The following is a 22904-nucleotide window of genomic DNA, read 5'->3' as shown; positions in this document are numbered from 1 at the left end:
CGGCCCAGGAAGTATATAATAGCCTGCATTCCCTTCTGTGGATCTGAGCAACAGTGACTTCTGGCCACACCATGCACATGTCAAAGGGGACTGTAAAAATCTTCCTAGGAAGCTTTGTTAGCTCCAATCTATCAGTTGTAGAGAACATATTGCTGCAGAGCTGAATAATCATAAGGGCAAAAGCTTGGATAATACTGCACAAGAAGAACTAGCAAGATATTTTGGTGCTGGTGGCATTTCCTGTCTTAGGTGTTCCCTTGTGACATTCCCCCAAATTCTTCCAGTTACAGCTCCTCCTCCTGTACAACAAGTTGCCAGGGATAAAGCACATTTGCTTCCACTGGACACATTCCCCTGTCTGTGGTTTTGATGTCAGTGCAGGAAAAGAGAAAGCAAAAGGTCATAGGTTGAGGACATTCAGAAAAGCAAATTTCAGAGTTATGCAAGTGGTAGGGCATCCACTAGGTCTTCAGTGGAGTCAGCTAGTACAATTCTGATGTACTCATGCTTATAGACCAATCTTGAAAGAAGAATTTAAGTCATATGCATCTATTCTTTGTAACCATATTCTGTGGTGTATCTTTTAATGGTTTACAACAAACTTTAGTTAATTAAATTTTACAGCAGAACAAGAAACTGCTTCCACTTGAAATACATACAGCCTATAACACCTGAAAGCAACTTTCTGAAAGTTATGCACCCCTTTAAGCTTCATCAAAAACAGGCAGACTAGTAAACTACATGTATAGAACCTGAACTAATTACTGAAGCCCAATATTTGGCAGTAATTAAATTAAACACTACTTTAATAGTGTTCTGTCTTATTCTAGATGAAAACAAAATAAGAAATAATAGGAGAGAAATAAGTCAACTGTGCTAGAGGCACTGTGAATGGATGCAGTTTCAGCAGACCCTTTCCCACAGCCTTTATCTCTAAGCAAAGTGGAAAGTTCAAACAGTTCATCTGGAATTTACACTCACAGATATAATTTTGTTTGTTTTAAAGGCTGAGGAGCATTCGTTAGCTAGCTAGCACAGCACAGTTTCGGTGGAATCTCATTCTTCCTGCTGCAAACTCACAGTGTAAACTCTGAGCTGCTTTTCATTGTTTGTTAAGCCTCTACTTCCACTTTCTTCTCCTGCCATTTGGATTCATTCCTTGCTGGATTTTCTATTTCTGAAAGAAACTGGAGAAGCATACAACATACAAAGTAATGAATCCTTCGTGCTTATCTGTACAGCACTATGTCCACAATTGGCATCCCCTGATAGAAAGAGTAAGCAGCAACAGCACAGGCCAGTTCTTCAGAATTCAATACTTTTTGTGAATGAATTAAGGCAAAAGGCCCAGAGATATCTGTCTTTCTCAGCACACTTTGCTGCTGTTTTCTTGCAGATGGTTAAAAAACTTACTGAATATTTTCCTTTAGCAAGATGAACACCTTTCTTACATTCCATACACTTGCAGACAACTTCTTCCTCCCACAAAGGTAAGCTAATTGAATTAGAGGAGCAATTCAGCCTGCCCATATTCTCTGGAGAGTTGAAGGGAAAAATCTGATCCAGAGATACATTTTCATCTCAAGAAAATGGAAGCTTTTTTAGTGAAGTAAATGAGACACCATTTCCGGTATCTTGGGTCACTCCCGATCCAAAGGGGGGGGTGGTTGTTTTTTAATTAACTTTTGCTTCGGTACCTTCTTCTTAACTGTGTTCCCTCAAATACCACATTTATTATGGAATTTATCCTTTATATCAGACTGATAACTCATAATTTTTGTTCAAACAATGTGTTTCTCTGGAAGTAGTAGTAGGTTAAAAGCAGGTTAAAGCAAGGAGAAAAAATAGCTTCTTCTTAAGAAAAAAATGTTACCGCTCTCTAGATGATGGTTGTGCATATGCCTTCATACATCTCTGTCATTCTCCCGGTGGATTCCATCAGTAACCCCTTTTAAAATACCCTACATGAAAAGAACCATTCTAAGTTATTTGGCTCACTGGCATGATCCTAAAAGTAGTAGAGAGCTCAAATTTATTTGGAAAGCTAACTTTCTCTCCAAATCATTAAGGAAGTTTGCACTAGCCAAGAAAAGGCGTATCAGACTAAGTTCATAGTTCCAAATCATCCTGAATAGGAAAGCTGTAAGTTACCTTGTATTACTGTGCATTAACAGGTAATTACCAAGATATTTTCTAGGAACTGTCTAATGCGTGCATAGGAAGGCATAGTTAAGCCAAAACACAAAGTTCCATATTTGCAGGAATCTAGAACATGGCCAAGGAATATTGTTTGCAATTAACTTTTCCTAAGTATCTGTAAAGAAAGATGACAAAAAAACACCTGCATATCTGAGGTGTGTGAAGAGCATACCCACACTGACACTTAACCACAGTGAAGTACTCACACAAACCTATTATACTACCATCACGCTTTCCTTTTAATAGTTATGATGCTCAATAGTAGTGTACTTCACCTCACCATCAACTCTCAACAGTTTCCAACAAGTTATGATAGAAACTCTCTGCTTTTCCCCCCTCCGTCACAACCCAGCCACCTAAGAAAACATCCTGAACAGGTGGTGGGAAGCTTTCTCAGGTATCCCATTGCAATGGTAAGGAGCCAAGCCTGTACACCTTATGATTTGCCTCCTTTTTCTCCAGGTCACAGAATTTTATCTTGTAGCTAACTTAGAAATACAGTAATTGCCTTCGTTGAACACGTACCAAAAAGTTACACTGTCAGTTTATTCAAGCAGCCCAAATACACAGCAGAGAGATTACAGCTTAGATGAGCATTAAAACTGAATTATGTCAGAAAGGCAGAAGTGAAAGTTGCAATTTAATTTAAAATAATTAGTCAGGTTTTATATAATTTGAAGCCTCATTTGGTTTATTTAAACACTGTATCTAGTAAAATATTTTTATTTCAAGGAAAAATGGAAAGCCATCTACTGCACGAAAAAGTCAACTAGCATGCCCAGCGTTACGGAAAACATTCTCCTCTTTGAGAACTTAACATTCCACTATAGGACACTACAGCCTCTGTCTTTTATAATAGTAAGTCCAAAATTTTGTATATTTTGTATAGACTAGAAGGATGAATATGAAGCTTCAAGTATTATGCTGAAAAAAGAACCCTTGGAAGAGGAATTTCATAGTGAATATATTCTAGGGTGTTAATGGAACAAAGGTATAGTAAGGAGGAAAAGATCCATTTTTTTCCCTTTGTTTGGAGATGAGAGGGAAGAGGGCAGAGCTATTGAACTTTCACAACTGACAGTTCTAATAGTGCAAAAAAAAATTTGGTCATTGTTAAAGCTGTCTTCACAGCACCAAAACACAAAATAAACTTCAATTTTTTTCATTTTTTTTCCTGTGATGAAAAATAAGATAGGAAAGTTCTTTTAATCAAACAGAAATATTTAATTAGACCTGAAACTAAAAGATGTATTTTGCACCTTGATTTTTTTAACTTGTTAAAAGTGAAGTTTAGATATGCTTCAAAGTAAAATGATATTTTCCTTTTTCTTAAAAAAAAAAAAGAACCACAACTTCTGAACACATTTAAAAAGGAACATCAAAGTCTTTCACATTTTCCAATTTCTTCTTCAATTGAATAAATCAATCACAAAATAGACTACATTAAATTGACCCAACTATGGACTTTTCTAGCCAAAAAAAGCCACTCCATTTTGGATACGGTAAAGCTACTGATAGCTCTTTGGTAGCCTTTGTACAATCAATGCAGTGATTCTTACACAATTTCAACTGCAGAAGAACACACGTAAAGAAGCCTCTGCCTGAGGGTAGGAAGGCTCTGCAGAGGGATCTGGACAGGTTAGATAGATGGGCTGAGACTTTGGCCGAGACTTTGGCCACAACAATCCCATGCAGCGCTACAGGCTGGGGGAAAAGTGGTCAGAAAACAGACCAGTGGAAAAGGACCTGGGGGTATTGGTGGACAGCCGGCTGAACATAAGCTAGCAGTGTGCCCAGGTGGCCAAAAATCCTGGCGTACATCATGGCACGTATCAGGAATAGCGTGGCCAGTAGGACTAGGGAAGTAATTATCCCCCTGTCCTCAGCACTGGTGAGGCAGCACCTCGGGTACTGTGTCCAGTTCTGGGCCCCTCACTTAAAGAAAGACACTGAGGTGCTGGAGCGAGTCCAGAGGAGGGCAACAAAGCTGGTGAAGGGTCTGGAGGGTATGTCCTATGAGGAGTGGCTGGGGGAACTGAGATTGTTAAGCCTGGAGAAAAGGAGGCTGAGGGGAGACCTTATTGCTCTCTACATCTACCTGAAAGGAGATTGTAGTGAGGTGAGGGTTGGCCTCTTCTCCCAGGCAACCAGCAACAGGACTAGAGGACATAGACTCAAGCTGCACCAGGGGAGGTTCAGGTTAGACATTAGGAAAAATTTCTTCACAGAAAGGGTTATTAGGCATTGGAACAGGCTGCCCAGGGAGGGGGTGGAATCACCATCCCTGGAGATGTTTAAGAAAAGACTAGATGTGGCACTTAGTGCCATGGTCTAGTTGACACAGTGGTGTTAGGTCAAAGGTTGGACTCAATGATCCCAGAGATCTCTTCCAACCTAGTTGATTCTGTGATTCTATGTAAAGTAGGCCACTCAGTAATAGCATCAAGAGAGGCTCTTGGTACCTCTTAAACTAGGAGACTCAACTATCCTCAAAGCCATTTACATATCAACATGAAAATGTTAGGTCTTACTGTAACATTAAAAATGGCTTTCATACTCAGGTTTGTGACTCTAGCACAAGTGTTGTGAGGCCTGTGTCTGTGTTAGGCCCTAAGAAGCTCTCCCAAGACAAGGACTTAGATCACTGGCAAGCTATTTTCACATGTCATTTTGGCTGAACATCCTTCTTGTTCCATGGCTATGGATGCACTCCTCTCACAGGATGAATCTCAGCTACCAACAGCTGCTTACAGAAATACCCATTGCCATATTACCAAAAAAAGGCAACTTATGTCTCTCAAACCACCAAGACAATCTAACCAATCTACAAACAACAAAATAAACAGCCTATTACAGAACAATTTTCAAAACTTTGATCAATTAAAAGTCAAAGATAATGCTGGATGGAAGAAACACACATTGACACACTTGGTCACTCTCTGTAAAGTCAAGGGAGAAAATATAAAATAGGCATCCAGTCTAAATAAAAATTATTGAGGGTGGATTTTTCAATATTTTGTTTATTTGCAACCATCTTAAATTTAAGTAAATTGGACAGGGTTGTTAGCCAAATAGCTACTACTTTTGCCAGAAGTTTTTATTGACATCTTGAATTATGCAAATTATATAGCAAAACATCAGATTTTTTCCTTCTTGTTCAAAGAGCACAGAAAAATAGCAAATTTCAGCTTAAGTAAGCCTAGCAGTGCAAGATCCTAGCCCTCTATTTCTGAGTCTTTCTGAGCTTATGAATGCAGTATCAACTGAGATAAGTGAGGCATTTCTCCTCTTTTTCTGCTCGAAAGATTCTTTACTTTTCTTTAAAAGAAACCTATTATTTAAAAGCAAAAACAGGCTATGTAAAATATCCTCACAAATGTCTTTAGACATGCTATATTCTCTCATTTAGAAAAATAATTGCCTTACGAGTTTCACAGTCAAAATACAAAGCTCTTCTCTATATAAAGTTTGTTTTAGTTGAGGTTTGAAACTTATGACTGGGAGACTTCATGATAACCCACACAGTTATATTGAAATTTAAAGGAAAAATAAAACCTGCCATACTCCATAGATTCTTAGAGCACTCTTCCATTCAAGCTTGTCACTTATAGCAAATTTTATGTTATATTTCCTTCTATCTTTACTATCTTTCATAATGCATGGGATTCTTTCATAAATCACCTCATCGATCCTTGTTGCTATTATAGCAATTTAACCACCATTTGAAAATAACATTAAGCAGCAACTCAGGCAAAACAACTAAAGATTAAAAAAAAAAAAAAAAAAAAAAAAAAAATCGATGAAGGTAAAATCCTAGGTCGTGAATAACTAATATGAAAATCAACGTACTTCTATAAAACAGAATATTTTTTTTCCACATCTTTCATGAATACATTACCGTACGGACACACTAATGAAGTGTCCACAGGACTCTTCCTAGTTTCTTTTTGCAGTTTCCCCCATGTTCCATCTCTGCAGGTCTGCTATTAGTCACTCAAAGTAATCAACACAAATTTTCCACTGGCAACAGTATGCTTTTCCCACCGTAGCATGACAGCAATCATTTGCCTCCAATTTAAATAGATTAAGTAAACAATTTAATATTTATAGTACTAGCTTTACACTAATACAATTTTACTCTTCTTCAAATATCTATAATCTTTATAATACACTGACATTTTCCTGGTACATATACCAATTAAAACCACTACTGTGCCTCCCCTCCACTGAGACTTACAGTTTTAAGACCTTTATGGTGATGTTCAATTACCATAAGGAACAGCAAGATCCGTGAACAATTTTCAAAGGAACAAGAAGTGGATCACTTTCAAGCTTCTTACTAATGTTTGTGGCTTTTCATAAATCAATACAAACACACAAAAACAATGTAGCAGCCCTACTTAAGAATTTTTGATTGTCTAAACGTAAAACTGAACTAACAAATACTAGCTTTAAATTCGCTTATCTTTTTTCCCTAGTGTTGCAAAATTTGACTAAGGGGAAAATGTTTGAAATTGACACGTTTGGATTTTGAGAGCCAAAAGATTTATTTTTCTCACAAAAAAAAACCCCTAAATATTTTATATCTATTGTTCACCATTGTTTTATGCTGTGAAATTCTAAGTCTTCCCCATTTTCTATCCACACCTCAAAAAAATGCCAAAATCTAACAAAACTAGAGGAAAAACGTTTAAAGAATAAAAAACAAATTAATATGGCTTTTACCACAAGTGCTTCATGCCCCTCTGCTTCAAGTAGACAAGAGGGAAGAAGCAGCATATAATCATCTTCCAAAATGGATGCTATTAGCTACTCTGTCATTTCAGGTTCATGACCAAATCCAGGAGAACAATTTCTTACTTTGGATTAAAAAGGCCTTAATACTTTTCCACCTCAGAATCTTCCAGTTACAGTCAGGGATCTTGTGTTCTTTCATTTGGCGTGCTGGGCCCCCGTCTGGTCAGCTGTGAGCTTATGTTCCAACACAAAAAAGACTGTTTCAGGCATGCTCTTTGCATTGGTGCTCAAAGTACAAGCTTCATGAGATATGAAGTTTACATTCCTTCTAATCTGATCTCATAACTCTATTCCATGGGGACATCTTTACTAAGGAATAAATTCTTAGCCTAGGATGCTGGAATTAAAAATTCCTTACTAATTAATTTTTAGCCAGCACAAATCAGTCTTTTTAACTTCAGTAGGAACTGTAAGTCTATTCTCCTTGTTTAACCACTTATAATTAAAGATAAATAAATAGCTCAGCTCTATTTTTTCCCCAGATGAATGTACTGATTACCACACTAGGTTTTTCTGCAGAACTTTGGTTTGTGGATAAGAGATTTTTTTTTTTTAAGAGTCCAACTCCCCAAATGCTTTCTCCCAAGAGTAAAGGGATCAAGGTGGGATAGTTCTGAAATGGATCATAAAAAGTTTCCAGAAATGTTTTTTTTTAAAAGCCTATAATTATTTTTAATACTCAAAGATGGAATGTTTGTTTAAATGACCTTGCTTTCATATGCTTCTACAACTCTTTTATAAGCAAAACTGTGTACTCTCTGGGTTGCATACACAGACACAGGACAACCATACATTTGCTCAGTATTCTCTGTATCAGGTCATGACATCTGTGTGTCCCTTTTGGCTACACACAATTAATACAATGTATATATCAGACTTTATGGGCAAGCAAAACATCCAAAGAGCAAAAAACTCAGTATCAATGGAGTTACACATATTTATACTACGAAAAGATAAAGTTTTTTGAGAAGCAAAGCTTGGGAAAGCATACAGCTAACAAAGAGTCAAACTAATCACACGCTTTACATGATACATCCTTAAATGCTTTGCTGAGCTAGGACCTCATAAATGCCAGGAATATGGTCTTTAATATTCTGGATTTGAAAATGGACTATTAAACCACAATGTTTTTAAATTATTGAAGCTTCCTTCTGAAAAGTACAAAAGCCTAAATTAAAATACGAGGTCTGTTACTTTTTTGTTTTTAAATACTCCCTATTTTTAAAGTTCTGATTCAAACTCAAGAAACTCAGTGGTACCAAGATAGTCAGACAGTTGCACATTATTTCACGTTGCTCTTTTTACCCCCAAAAAATATTATTTTGCAATAGAACTATTTCACTGTTGGAAAACTGAGCTGCCTTTTTTGATTGGTCACATGATACCACTTCTGTTCCCCTGACAGCATCTATGGAATTACCAAGAGGAGAGTTAGAAGAAGCCACGACAAAAACATTTCTCTATGATCGTTGTGTTCATCCTGGAATATGGTATATGTCCATATACATATGTATATATACTCACTGTGTAATCAGACCACTTGCTGTATGTACGTGGCGGTTTAGTTTCCGAGCCATCAGGAACACAGAAGAGTGAGCACAGGCGTTCAAAACAAGCCCCTTGCTGGAAACGTATGTGGAATCATTTAATGCTTTCAGTATTAGCTGTGAAGAAGCTCAAGCCAAGTTACAGTACTTGTTTTGGCAGTACAGGGAATCAAGAGATCAAAAGGACCACAAACAGTTAAATAATATCCCTCTGTTCTTGTCAGGCAAACTGACACAGATGCAGCAACCTGCTTGAGCTTCTGAGGAAGTCAGACCAGGGAAATGGCAAGCCTCAGGGATGACAGACCTGTTCGTCACAGCCCTTCCACTGCACTGACAATCTTTTCCCTCTCTCCTCTTTCCCTTTTGCTTTGCTCTGGTCCTGCTGTTAAAAAAACAACATCCCAGTTTAAAAGAGCTGCCTACTCACCTGAGCCACAAACTCCCAATGGGAATAGCTCCAGCTATTCAAATCTCCATGCTCAGGGTTTCAAAAAGTAGACCTTGACCCACGGCTGGGAGAATTTGGAGAACCACCTCAGAACTGTCAAAGCTCAGCAGCTGTAGCAGTGTATTGAGAGGAGTCAGTCACATCAGGAGCCATTTAACCATGACACCAGTCAGCTTTTTCAGAATCCTGATTGTTTCCCAGATGTGTCAAGGTGATGTGTGATACTACAAATACATATACTTAAGCTTTTATCCAGATGTTCCTTGGTTTGTGACTGTCTTGAATTCACCGTGTGCCTGCCTTCTAAAGTGCTTAAATGGTGGCACAAAACCATTAAAGGTAAATAGAAAAATGAATGAGGACATGCATGGCTGAAGTAAATTTGGTTTTATGTTTAAGTGAATACACACAGAAACTTGTCTGTGGTATCTGGTGATCTGCACTTTCTGAAGCACTGTTCTCCCCAAATACAGAAATTCAATAATTACCTTTCAAGCTATTAATTAAATTTCTGGGGTAGATAAATAATGAATAAGAGCCAGCTATTCATTAGTATGCAATACCTGAAAACTGTCTGTTATCCCTTTCGATAAATCTGACCCAAGGTTTCCCTGCTGTTGGAAGGAACTAAAATTGTAGCTGGCAGAATAGTGTGCTTTACCCGTACGAAAGAAGAAAGAATAAAATGAGTTTTTTTACTCAAATAAGCATGTTGTTTACCCCAAACTTGTAAAAATTATGGAAGAAATTCCTTTTAGCAAAACAGTTTAAAGCATGCTACTGTTGGTCTAACACATCCAAACAGCATGCAAGCCTCCCAAGATGCAAAATAGGTGTCAGCTGTTCATGACTTACTCAGCAACAAGTTGCCTGCCTAACCCGTTAAGTCTGTTGCCTATGAACCCTCCCTAGTTACAGGGAATGGGAGAGAGGCTCCTGCATGAAACCCTCTCCATCATTTCAAGACTTCAATCCTGACTCATCCTTACCACACACTTGCTTTTGGTTACAGAGAAATTATTTTGTTTGATTTTAATTTCATTCTGAATTGGAACAGCATTATTATTATTCCCAGGAAGTAGAATGGGTTAGTGTGCAGCTATTTTGTACTTAAGCAAGATTGTGCTTAATGCTTTCAATTTTAGTGCTACTGCCCCTGGAGAATCTGTGATATTTCAGTGCTTGGTCACTGCTACTTTCTTTATCCCAGCAGGTTCCCAATGCAAGCAGTTCATATATTGTTATGCCAGCTCAGCCAAGCAAGACTAGGAATTTTGTGAATGGACTTGCCTGTGTCTAACTGAAGTAGCAGCTATTGATGAACATTCTGAAAAACAAAACCTCTAAATGCTGGAGAAAATAGTTAAAGCAATTGGCTCTCCAAAAAGAAGATCAGATTGCAGTTCAGTTCTGAAAGTGCTATGAAACTCCTTAATAGCAATATGTTCTCCACCATTTGAAAAGATGAAGCTAATTAGTAAATTTCTGCAGTTCCCCCCAAGAAGCCTTGTAGATTACTAAATGGGTCCACAATACTACTGCCATCATTCAAAGATGTGCATTTACATTTGATCATCTACCAGAGTGTTTCTCACAATTCTTCCAATCCAATTATGGACTGAGCACCACACTTCTAGACTCCTAAAAAAGATGAAAAGAAAAATCTGCAAACGCTGCATTATCTCCCTTCCTGTTTTAACTCCAGAAAGACCAATTTTCAGATGGACTAACTTGTGCACACCTCTGTAGCTTCATTAGGAAGAAAAGGATTACAGCTCCCCTACCACCCTCAGGCTTGCTCCTGAGAGGCAACTCCCGTCTTGTGCTGCAAGCAGGACTCCCCCACTTCTTACTCAGAGAAGGCCTAATCAGCAACAAGCTAGGAACCACACCACTCCAAAACCCTGTGTCAGACAGTATTGCTTTTTCCCCTACACCCTCAGAAACAGAGTTACCACATTCCCAGCATCAGCATACCTTTGGAACAGATTTTCCCCCATCTTTTCCCTGCCTTGCGGATTAGTGGGATGGGGGGGATTCTTCTGGAATAAGGAACATACAAGCCTTAAACCTGCAGGCTCTGAGCAACTGACTGCTCCAGTCCCTGGAACACAGGCCCTCACGTAAGTCCCTTGGTAGCTGGGAGAGAACTTCTATCCACTACAGCTTTGGTGAGCAGGTAGTCTATTGAGTACAGACAAAATTAATTCAGCCATTGCAATTTATTTGGCAAAATTAATTGCAGGCCACTTGCTCCTGAAAGAGGCAATTCCAAAGGATGTCATTCCATGACCATACTTTGCAAATTCCTGCTTTACACAGTGTTCTGCTTGGTCAGTTAAAATGCTCAGAGGCATCCATGAAATAGGAAAGGATCCTGATACTCATTAACAAACAGCAAAATTCATGCCCAGAAAACACAGTAGTCAGACGCGACATCATGCAAACCCCATAGTGAGCATATTAAGTTGTCTCAGCAGTTTTTTCACTCATTGCAATTTTACAGTTGTTTTCAGATACAGAAAAAAAAAAGATTGAGATTTGCATTAGGTCCTGAATGTTCCCCAAACTGGGTACGCTTGAGATTATGTGAAAACATAGGAAAGGAGCAGGAAATCCAGAGCTGGATTAATCTTAAAGAGCCTTCTCAAACACTAGGCTTCCCACATGTGCAGAGTTTCAGTCTGGATACCTGCACTTAGAGCAGGTCAAAGAAGCAAGTCTAGGCTGTCTAACAAGTTGTGAACAACAGCAGGACCTTATCAGAGGCTGGCTGTTGTCAGGCCCACAGACCAGTGTCTTTCGCATTAAGCTAAGGAGGTGCTTTCAGATCTTAAGAACAGCCCAGCTAGAATTACTTTTGTGCTCTACATGGATTCAAGCTGAAGATGTTGAGGAGCTAGAAACTGTGAATTGCAGCTTGCCCAGCTGAAGTTGCACTGGGGACTTCTGTTAAGAGGTTGGGTTGTGTCCGAGTTGCTATTTGTCAAGTTTTCTGCTTCTGAAGTGCTCAGAGGGACAAAGCGAAATTGCTGAGCTGGGATATTACCCCACTGGTGTGCTACAACCACCTCCTACATTTTAGAAGCCCCCCCTTACACACTTAGAAGAATGTTCCAGCTGCAGACTTTCAAGGGTAATTTTGTATCACACTTGGACTTTAAGAGGTTCTAACAAAGTATAGGGCTATAGGCATATAGATTGATGGATGCTTCAATACTGAGTACAAAGCCTTCTACGTTATTTGATACTACATTTATGCTTTAACTCATTAGTGGGTTTAATTATGCTGCACAAGCTAAAAATGCAGCTTTCTCAAGTTATTTCTCTATACAAGGGATTCATATGCTTTTCCTCTTCTCTGGTGGAGGTCTTTTATGTGATGTGATAAAATAAATAAATACAAGCTAGAATAACAGCCATATATTAATCTGTTGAGCATTCTCAAAGGAAAAATCATCTCCTGTTTAAAGTTCCTATGTACCATTAAAGAAGCCAGAAGAGGCAGATGGAACTGCATTCTGTACTGAAACCTCAGGAAGATCTCTGGGGGGGTGTGTGGAAATAGCAGGTTTTAGTCTTCATAAAGGGAGAAAGCGATTTACTGAAAAACAGATATATAAAAAAACTAAATGCCACTTTGTGGATCCTGGTAATCGTAACAAACCACTCATTTGGCTACTTTTTCAGTTTTTACTTTTATCACTTTTCATAGAGAAAAGTAGCTGTAAACATCTCATTTGCATCCTTCTCAGCTATACTAAGACGACTTAGGAAAATATAGTCTAGTCAATGTCTTATATCAACTTAATATGGGCTACGTTATGCATCTAGAAACTCACACCTTAATAGTAGCATGGTGAAGTCTGGATAAAGATACGATTTGATACTCTCGGTCAGGTTTTCAATCAAGGAGAACTACATACCTTCATAAATATCACCCAGGTTTATGTAAGTCTGGAAAAAAAAACAACAGATGTCCTGAAACTCTTCTTTCTTAAGGGAATGTTCTGAGCATTTAGTTTTCTGACAAATTTCAGTTATGTCTCATTTATTCAAAATAAAGCTTTTCCTACTGGCTTATCTGGATTTTTCTCAAAGACATTGGTACAATGTATGAAATGGGAAGAGGAGAGTAAAGACTACTTGCAGAGGTCATATCAAGACAGAACGTGACATAATAATGCTGAGAATGGTTACATTGGAACAAAACCTGAGAATTATTTTTGGTTAGCACTGATCGTCTGTAGATCATGAAGTTCAAGTCCCTTTTCAGTAGAGGCTCCTGTATTACCTTTGAAAATCAGGCTTGGAAAAAAATTAAATATTTTCAAAAGCACTCATGAGACTTTGGAACAGAATTCACAAAAAGGCTTCTGCGCAGTGACACTGAGCTTCGCAATGTCTAACTCACAGTCAAATGAGGCTTAAAGCAATCCCCAGTGCCTAGTTAGGGGCCCAGGGTTTCCCTACAATGCAGAAGGAGGGTTAGACAGAGATGAAGTTCACGCAGAGTAACAGAGATGTCTTAAGGCTGCAGACACCAGGTGATCAATCCTCACTGCAGGGAGACAGCTGCCCCCACTCTCTGAACTTCCAATACTGAAGCTTTTTCTATCATAAAACAGAGGGTACACCTATCTTTTTATAAATAGCTGTAGGAAGAACTCTTTCTTCATCTAATAGCTCAGCAGTTACAGCTCTCAAAAGTTTTAGGACACCTCTAATTCCTCCTCCACCTGAGGTCCACATCTTTTACACAGGTGAGCATAAGGTAGATACAACTTCTGTTGCTGAAGTTTTCTCCACTGTCCAGAGGAGAAGTGGGAAAGAGAATGGTGTGAGTCTATAACCTAGTAGTTACATACTGCTCCCTAAGATACCTACTTACAATCTGTTTCCCATTATAAAAGCAGCAAACAACAGACTTGATTAGGTAGTGAACTTGCTTAAAGTGGCATGAACTAAGGTGCAAATATCAATGTCACTGATACCTCCCCTTCTCGGGGAAGGCATCCAGAACATGCACAGAGAGCTGTGGTAACTGGTTACAGTTTGGCTTTGATGTCACAGTTTAGCTTTTCCTTCCCAGCACCCCCAACACCAAAAAAGTCCATCCTGCAGCAGCATAAGACGGCAGTTCCCATGCCTACAATGGCCCAGGGGCAACCACTGCTTCCAGAGACAAGTTTGCTGATTGGCACCGTCACACCTTTGAGTGCCAGGAGTTCCCAGCTCTTGCTGAACTCTTAACAAGCAGAAACCGTGAGTAGGAAGCCAGTGCCTTTTCAGAAGCAAATTAACAACTTGCTTCTCTGTGATGGGCAACGGCCTCCACATCCTTCCGTATTCTCAGCTTCTGTTTAAGCTAAAATTCAGTGGGAGCTGGGAGCCAGGAGACACTGTTTCTCACAGCATTTCACACAAACAGCTGCAGTACACACAAGGGAAGCAGAGGTGCTGAGAAGAACATGACAATGGCCCCACTGTGCACTGACCCCAGCTAGGAACCTTCAGAGGCAAGCTCTATAGAGCAGAGAAGCTTCCCAGGTTTAGATGCAAATTATCCTCCCAACATTACCCACCTAATCAGTGTTGATTTGACCACAGTTCAATCCATCTCAAGAGGCCCATAGAAAGTGGAGGAAATTTTGCTCAAATCTAATGGATGTGCCCTTGAATTGGTTTAATTGATCAGCTCTACTTTTAAATTAAACGAGCCAGCTTCAACTCATTACTCTCCTTTTTTTGGGGGGGGAACTGTCATGAGGCTGCTAAAAATGCTCCAAATTTCTAGTCTACGTCCTCATAAATTATATACAATCTCAATCCAGCTTCCAACTCTATCCCTGTGATCATAGCTTGCTTGCAACTGGTATTTAAACTGTTGCATTTGGTTTTAAGTTGAGTGACATGACACTTGCACCACTTGACACCAGATTTGCCATAGATATGCAGCAGAGAAACAGGCCGTGCTCCACACAGTCATTGCTACAAAGGTAGTGTACCTCCAAGCTCAAACAAGAATTACAGACACAGCAGTATCTTAGGAAGTCTTTGGGTTTTTTTCCGGTTTGTATTGTATCTTAGTCTTACACAGTTGCACTGGAAAACAGTCCCTGTAATAATTCTTTTGAGAATGCACAAAAATGGTATATGACTCAAAAAAAATGTAAATATTTCCCATTGATAATGAAAACCATTGAGATGAAAAGTACAATATTCAGCATTTTGATCTGACTCAAAATATGTATCAATGCTATTTTCACATAGAAAAGAGGTTTTTAAAAGGTACATTTGGGAGAACTTTCACGCCTCAAAGTTTATACTATAAGACAAGATATAATTTATGCTCTTTGCTGCTTTATACCTCTTTCATTTGAGGAAATTAGAATGAGAAAAGTATTTGAAACGTCAGACAAAGAATATTAATAACGCAGGCACTCTAAAAAATCAAATAGTCTTTTAATTAAAACTTGTTTTAAGTTTCTTGTCAAAATAAGAAGGTAGGCTGTGTCATTGCTGTATTTAGGCAAATGTAAGCAGAGCTCTCAGGCCTGGAGGAAAAGAAGTTTAATAAGAGTTTGGTGCATCTGTTTTGGCCATTGATGTTTCTCATCTGATGGGAGTTCTGGCCCTAACAGATGCTTGATGAGAAAAGCTCTGCTGCTATACATTTTTACAAGTACTGTAAGTCTTGGAAAAAACTTAAAATCAAAATTGTGGAACGTACAAGAGAGAGTGGGAGACAGAGACTGCATGTCTTTTCCCCTTCTCTGAACTAATGCAGAATTAAAAGGCTTAACTTCTTAGAAACTAGACGTACTGATATACCTGAAAATCATGCACAGAAGTGCAGTTTACCATGTCTATAATGAGAGGTACCTAGGCAAAGCTAAAGTTCTGGAAGGAACTGTTGACATGTGGGTATTTCTCCCAGGGCAGAGAGGCAATTCATTGTTTTCACCCAGACTCATATGAAATGCATAAGCCTTGGCAGTGTATCACAATTGTTTCAACCTAAAGCTTTAGGTGGAAAGGTTGAGAAATACAAAGGCATTGCCCCGGCTCCCATCTTACTAACGTAAAACCTCCACTGACTTCAGAATCATGAAAAAGGGTTGGTCTGCTTTGTGAGACAGGCAACAGAACTTGGCTCCTCTTCACATACAACCAGGATGAACTGCAAAGATATCAGTCGTGACACATGGTTGCAACGTATTATTTAGCTGCACACACACACCCCCCTGACAGATTTCACTCTCCCCGCCCCTTCACCCATATACCTCAGGCTTTTTTGTTTTATTCCATACTGGAGTTCTGCTTCTTGACTAGATATTTTCACCAAGAACTCACCTTTATTAAACTTCCCCTGAGAGTTTTACCTTTTCATTATTGCCCTGTTTGCATTTTTGTGCAATGCCATTCCAAGAATAGTTGTGTTACCAACCTACAAATTAACAAGCACCACCAGATGATGAAACTATGTCTGATTATTCTAAAAACATAAAATGTGACTTTGTTCATAGTTCTGTTCATTAAGGTTTGTAAAAGCTTGTTTAGCTCAAGATCACTATCATCTATTCAGTGGTCAAACAACATTACAAAACCATTACTAAACAATGAGTTGCAGTCTCTAGAAAATATTCATTCAACCAGAGATTACAAGAAAAATCTCATTTCAAAAGATGTCACTTCTATTCAGCCAGTGTGCCATAAAGCTTATATATCACCTCTCCCCTTGTTTTTGTTTCTGGAAATTCTACATGAAGACTATCACTATGGGAAGCCATTTGCATTGAAGAGCGGGTCATTTTACATGCATCATTTTCAATTTTTATATGATAGTATATCGGCATCTTCTCATCTGAGCTTGTATCTCACAACTGTGTTTAGCAGATTGACTGGAATGAGTCTGCGTTTTGCCAAACACCTTACAGGACATACTGAATACGTGAGTCTAAAGACACCTGATTTTCATAGGTATGCACGGCAATATTAAAACTGAGAATTTATCATTTGTCTTCAAGTTATTCACAAGAAGATTTCAGTTTCCTTAATATATTCTCCTGTAAAAACATTTGCTAGACATATGCAGTAGGTAATTCTTAGGCTAAGTATTATGGAGATGAGCTTATTACCTCTCCAAAGCTCGTTAGCTGGTTTAACACATTTTTATATAGATGAATCTCTGTTTAGATTGATAGTTTGACCTTAACCAGTATTTTCCAGCATTCACTCACAGCATGCTCTGTCTAGGGCAGACACAGAATACCCAGTCCTGACTTCACGTTTTCCTATTTGTATTTTTGTTTAAACCCTGACTGAATGCAGAAGAAATACTTCCCGCACCTCTTGCTAAATTATAGCAAGAGAATTGTGTATGAATAAAGAGTGTAAGGAAAGCAGAAATTGTATAGGTGTCATCCTCGATTGATATATTGCAAGCATTCAGTCCAGTTGGAGAAAAAGACTGGGACCAAGCCCTTCAAGGAAGGAAGCACTCAGCCATTATTTAATTAATGGACACCAAGGCGCTATGTACTTACAGAATCAAACAATTCTTTAAAGGCAAAAAAGGCATTTTCCTGCACCAGACTCAAACTTCAGGAGTGTTTTAAGGAAACTAATGCAATATGCAGTAACAGAGGTCACGACAGTTCTCCTCTAATTTACTCTTAACTGCAAGCTAACTTCCTTTTTCTTTCAAAAAAACAGAGATAAATAAGCCAAACAGATAAACTTCTACACACTGCATGATTTGGACAGCTCATCCTGTCCTTTAGTAGGAAAACTTGGACACAAATGCTTTTGACTCTAAGAAGAGGTAAAACCATGATCCCAAACTGAATTATTTGAGTGCATCTAGTTAAAAGATACCCTGCAAGAACTAAGGTTTTCCATATTTTCCAAAACTCAAGTGCAAACATCACAACACCTTGTCTAAGACATTCTTCAAAGAGCTTTAGAAAAAGACAAAACTTCTTGCATTCTTACCGCAAGGCATTAATGTCTCTTTTTCCTTGTGCAAAAACATTTCCAAATCATTATTTTCACAGACTGTAAAATTTATCAGACTCTTCACATAACAGTTGGCTTTAGATCAAGCCCAAGTTCTGTTTTTTAAGGAGCACCCATAGCAAGAATTTTATTTGTCCTACCTCCGTGTTATCATAGCCCCATCTTCTATTCCCTGTTGCAAAATTAAATTCCACGTGATTTTCATACAATATAGACAAGAAAACCCCTAAAGGAACTTTTTACTGATTAGACTTCTAAGAAATTCTCCTCAGTCATTATACCAATGAATAAAGACTTCCAAATTCAGGCCTACAGAAAGAAATCCCAGAAAATCTTGAACTATAAGAATATTTTCATTAATACTTTTCATCATACTTTTTGTTTTAAAAATCTCTTCAGATTTTCTTAAATATCAAGCTTAAATGTATCTGAACTATTTAGAGATGATATTGACACAGATCTTATATCAACATAAACTTAGATAAGGGTTTGGTTTTGGTTTGTTTTTTTTGTTTGTTTTTTTTGTTTGTTTGTTTTTTAACATTTACTTGCTTATTACACCACAACAACATGACTGCACACATACCCATATAATTGAAATCATACTGCTTGGTGTTACTTAACCTACTCTGAGTAAGCTGAGGCAGATGAACTGGTTTTCAGAAAAATAATAAATTTCATTAACAATTTACAGTCAGCATTCTTTTCAGAGTCCTTAGTAGTTCAGTATTTGGTTTGCTAATGCTACAAAGAAACACACACTTAGAGCAGCTCCTCCAGTATGAATTTTGAAAGGAGCCTCCAAATTTCATTTTATCAAATGCAGCTTTAGCAAATGCTTACCTTGAGGTCAAATATGAACGTTAAGTTGCACTGAAATGCCATACCAGATTTTCCTAACAAAAATAGGGCAGTAACACCAGAAAAACCCAAACAGAGCAAAAAAGCAAGCAAGCCAAACTATAAGAACATCAGTTTGCAAAAAATAAAAAAAATAGAATTAAAACCCATCAGTTTATTCTCTCTCATGAGAAAATACTGCAGCTTTTGATTATACAATAATACTATCTTTTCCATGATATTCCTACCTCATACAAAAAAAAAAAAAAAATTGTATTTTTCATGCAGTGAGTGTAATTCCTGCCTTAAATGCCATGTAGTCTTCAAACTTTGAAGAAATTTGCAGTAAGAACAAATGCCAGCAAAACTACAATGAATTTGTGGATTTAAAAATTATTTAACTTACTTGAGTTAGGTTTAATTACTTGAGTTATTTTCAAGAAAACTAACTTTATGTTTTCTTCTTTTTTTGTCTCTCTGGTTTAGCCTTTCTTATAATTTCTTTTGTCACACTATTTCTCACTGGTCCTCTTCCTTCTCCAGTTATCTTTAACACATTTCATTCTCCTAAAATATTTTCTCCATCTCAGCTTTATTCCATGTCTCCTATTTCTGATTCAACCTTGAAGTTTCAACAGTTGTCTTATTTTCACAATAGAGTTTGTGTCACAGATCTAGCATAATCTCAGCTGCACCCTTTTCCCACCATTTCGATCCCTGCAACCTTCATTGTTTCTCTACACAGAAGGCATTGAAAAGGAGCACTGTATTCTGACTAGAAGTCAGGATGCTGCTTTCCTCTTAGTTCCTCTCAAAAAAAAAAAAATCAACAAGATATAGGAAGGTTTTTTCCTCTCCGAGATTCACCAAAACCTTATTCACAAAAATAGGGAGCGCCAATTAAAAATTAGAAAGTTTAACTTGAGAGAGTATCTTTGTAAAACTACTTCAAATTTTTAGGATGTAAGGTAAAGCTGAAGAAAAAAGCAGACCCCAGGAACGCATATAGCTTATATAAAACCCAATGCTTGAAATAACACTATATACCTGGACTTCTAACATCCACTGCTTGTATTACAGGAAGTCCATAGCTGCCTTGTGCCCTTTGAAGCAGACCCATCCTTGTTTCTTGAAGATCTTACCACAATTCATTTGGATACTTGAATTTACTGCTTAGTGGAAGCAGCATCTGAAGGAGTTGATATGAAATTCAAGTGTATGCATAATTGCATTTTGTTCTTTGTTCTGGTAACTGTAGAAGCATGCAAGCAGCTCAACATGTTCACAGACTGGAAGTTCTCCCTTGCAAGGCTCTGTTTCTGTTCAGATAGCAAGCACTGGAGGCATGTAAAGTAACACAGGAGGATCTAGCTCAAGAATAAGATTCTTTTGCCTGTATTTGATAATGGCAAAGGTAATCTCTTTCTGTCAGGTTCTGATGCAAGTCTTACATCTAGAGACATGCTTATTCTGTGGAAAAGGCAAGGTCTTTGCAGATGAAAGCAAAACACTCTCCAGCTCATTACTTTAGAGACTTCTCATAAGGGACAGTGTCCACCTTAAGCTTATTTCTAGTATTTCAGTTCCTTCGACTCTGTACTCCTTCTGTGCATGTGCTTGGCCACAGTATTCCAGCACTACTGCTCCTGTTACCAGAGACCCTCTTAAAAGCATGAAGAATACAGAGAGAAGAGTCCCAGAAGACATGTATGAGAAGAATAATTGCCAAACCAGGGAAACCTACTATGCAGAGGGAGATCTCAGCTGCACAAGGCAAACAAGCTGAAAAAGGCAAAGGTTTACCACACATTTTTCCCTTCTAATCTCTTGAGCTCGGGGCTGCTACAGAATGGTTCTAGTGGAAATGTGATTTACAGGTTTGCAATTATTATCTGTTTTAAGAGTGAAAGACTCTACAACTAAGAGCTCTTTAAAATTACATAACGGAGTAAAGCAGCTGCTTGATTTAGGGTTAGCCTTCAGAAAACTCAGGACGTTAATTTCTGCAGTGAATACCCTAATTGGAGTTACAAGAGAATCAGTCTGTTTTTTTTATCAATATGCATCTCCAGATTGACTTTGCTGTTGTATAGTTTCAAGAGCTATTTCAAGAACTACCTCAAATTTTTTTTAACAGTAATAGAATATATTAGAGGTTAACTCATCCTCAGTAAGGATTTTCTTTTGTAACTTTTGTCTTTTCTTTTTATTGTTAATTTAAAATGTGTGGTTTTCCTCTTCCAGAGTACTACAAGCATCAAATTCTTACTGTAGTTGCAAGAGACCCTATTGCTCTATCAGACAGCATTACACTCCTAGAAACTCTGAGCATGAAATGGAAAATGTCTTTTCAAAGAAGACATTAAGAGAAACTCTCTCAGGCCTTTTAAAAACCAGCAACAATGAGGTTAAGTTGTCCAAAAGTTCAGCTCAAAGCCCTGTATGGAACAAAGACTGCAACCTAATCTTGCTCACTGTAAAAGATTCAGCAAGTCCCTTCTGCACCCTAAAGAAGCCAAAAAAGTTCCACATTAGGGACAGGGTATACGTGTCACACTGTGGCCCCAGGGGGGATGATTCTCTGAGCAGGCAGCATGCAAGCTAGTCCATCTCTAGAATTCACATAATTCCTACAGATGCAGACCGAATAACGTCAGCAGTAGCATTTTTGGTGGATGTTCAATCCCCTGTGTCAAACTTTCCTTGAACAAGGCAGTCATACTGCCTCTTGGCTGTGAAGCTCAAAGGAGGTTACTCCTCCACCACATATTTTTGTGGTTTGCAATGAAGTGCTTTCTTTGGGAGACAGAAACATTTGAGAATCATGTTAGACCACAGAAGTATTTAATCTCTGCTACATGATCATCTCCGGCCCATTTGAAAAGGCTATTGCCAAGTAGTTGTCAGTTCCATCTCGGGAAGCCTTTGAAAAGGCTATTTACACTTTTGTCTTTCTTCAGGATTAGATTACTGTAATTCTTTATTGACTGGCTTGCACAACAGGGCTCTGCAGTCTCCAGCAGGCACAGCCTGCTGCCCTGTTTTTTGTGAGAAAGGGATGATTTGAACGTATTGTGCTGATTGTAAAGCCTTTCCCTCAGTTGCAACGAAGTCAATGAATTGATTAGAAAATTGTTCTGTTTACTTATGGCACAAATCATGGTCACTGCCTTTTAGTTGGCATGTTTAATCGGAACTAACTAGTTGAATCCTTACAGAAATTCTGTACTATATAGTATAAATCATATCCTTTCTTTTCCCAGCATTGCATGAAAGCTGCGTGAAGCAAAACATGGCAGCTACAACCTCTTAAGACCTACCGCTCTACACCTCCCAGGATGAATGGAGTTTATCTTTTTAAAATTGAAGCTAAAAAACCCCCACTTTTTGGCAGCTCGTGGTGTTAAAATTGATTTTATGGTGGGCTATTTTACTTCAAGTACTGATTTCTGTGTTTTATTAGCCATGTTTTTGATTGCTTGCTATATTCACTTCAGGCTTCAGGATTTTGATTATTTTCCAGCCTCTCTGTCGTTTACCAAAATAAATACTCAACTGCACTTAATATTGCAGGAGGCTCATTCCACCCATCACAGATCTATACTATCACTCACATTTACTCTCTAGCTAATGCTTCATGTACTGCTATAAACTAAATATTGTTCAACTCAAGCAGTTTCCATCTAATGAATCTAGAGCTAATATTTATTGTCCTAGACAGGTTTTTAGCATCTTCTGGCTATCAAACTATTTGGCATTATTATTATTCATTCTGTTAAGCACAACAAGGCATCATTTCTCCAGAACTGTAAGGCTAATTAAGAAATGCATATATTAGACCTATATATTAGCTGTATTAAGAATATTCATCAAAACTAATGGTTTAGAGTTGTGTTGGATTAGCAGAGCAGAGCTGGGCCCCATCTTCAGCAGACCTGAACTTGTGATTAAGTAGTTAGCCTTTCCAAGTTCACCACAGGCTGCTTCCAGCACTGGTTCCTATTTGCAGCTTCTTGTCCCCAGAATGCCAGGCCATTTTCCACAAGGTG

Source organism: Nyctibius grandis, chromosome 11 (genome assembly GCF_013368605.1).
Source record: "Nyctibius grandis isolate bNycGra1 chromosome 11, bNycGra1.pri, whole genome shotgun sequence".
In the NCBI taxonomy this organism is placed as follows: Eukaryota; Metazoa; Chordata; class Aves; order Nyctibiiformes; family Nyctibiidae; genus Nyctibius; species Nyctibius grandis.
This window is presented reverse-complemented; position numbering follows the sequence as displayed.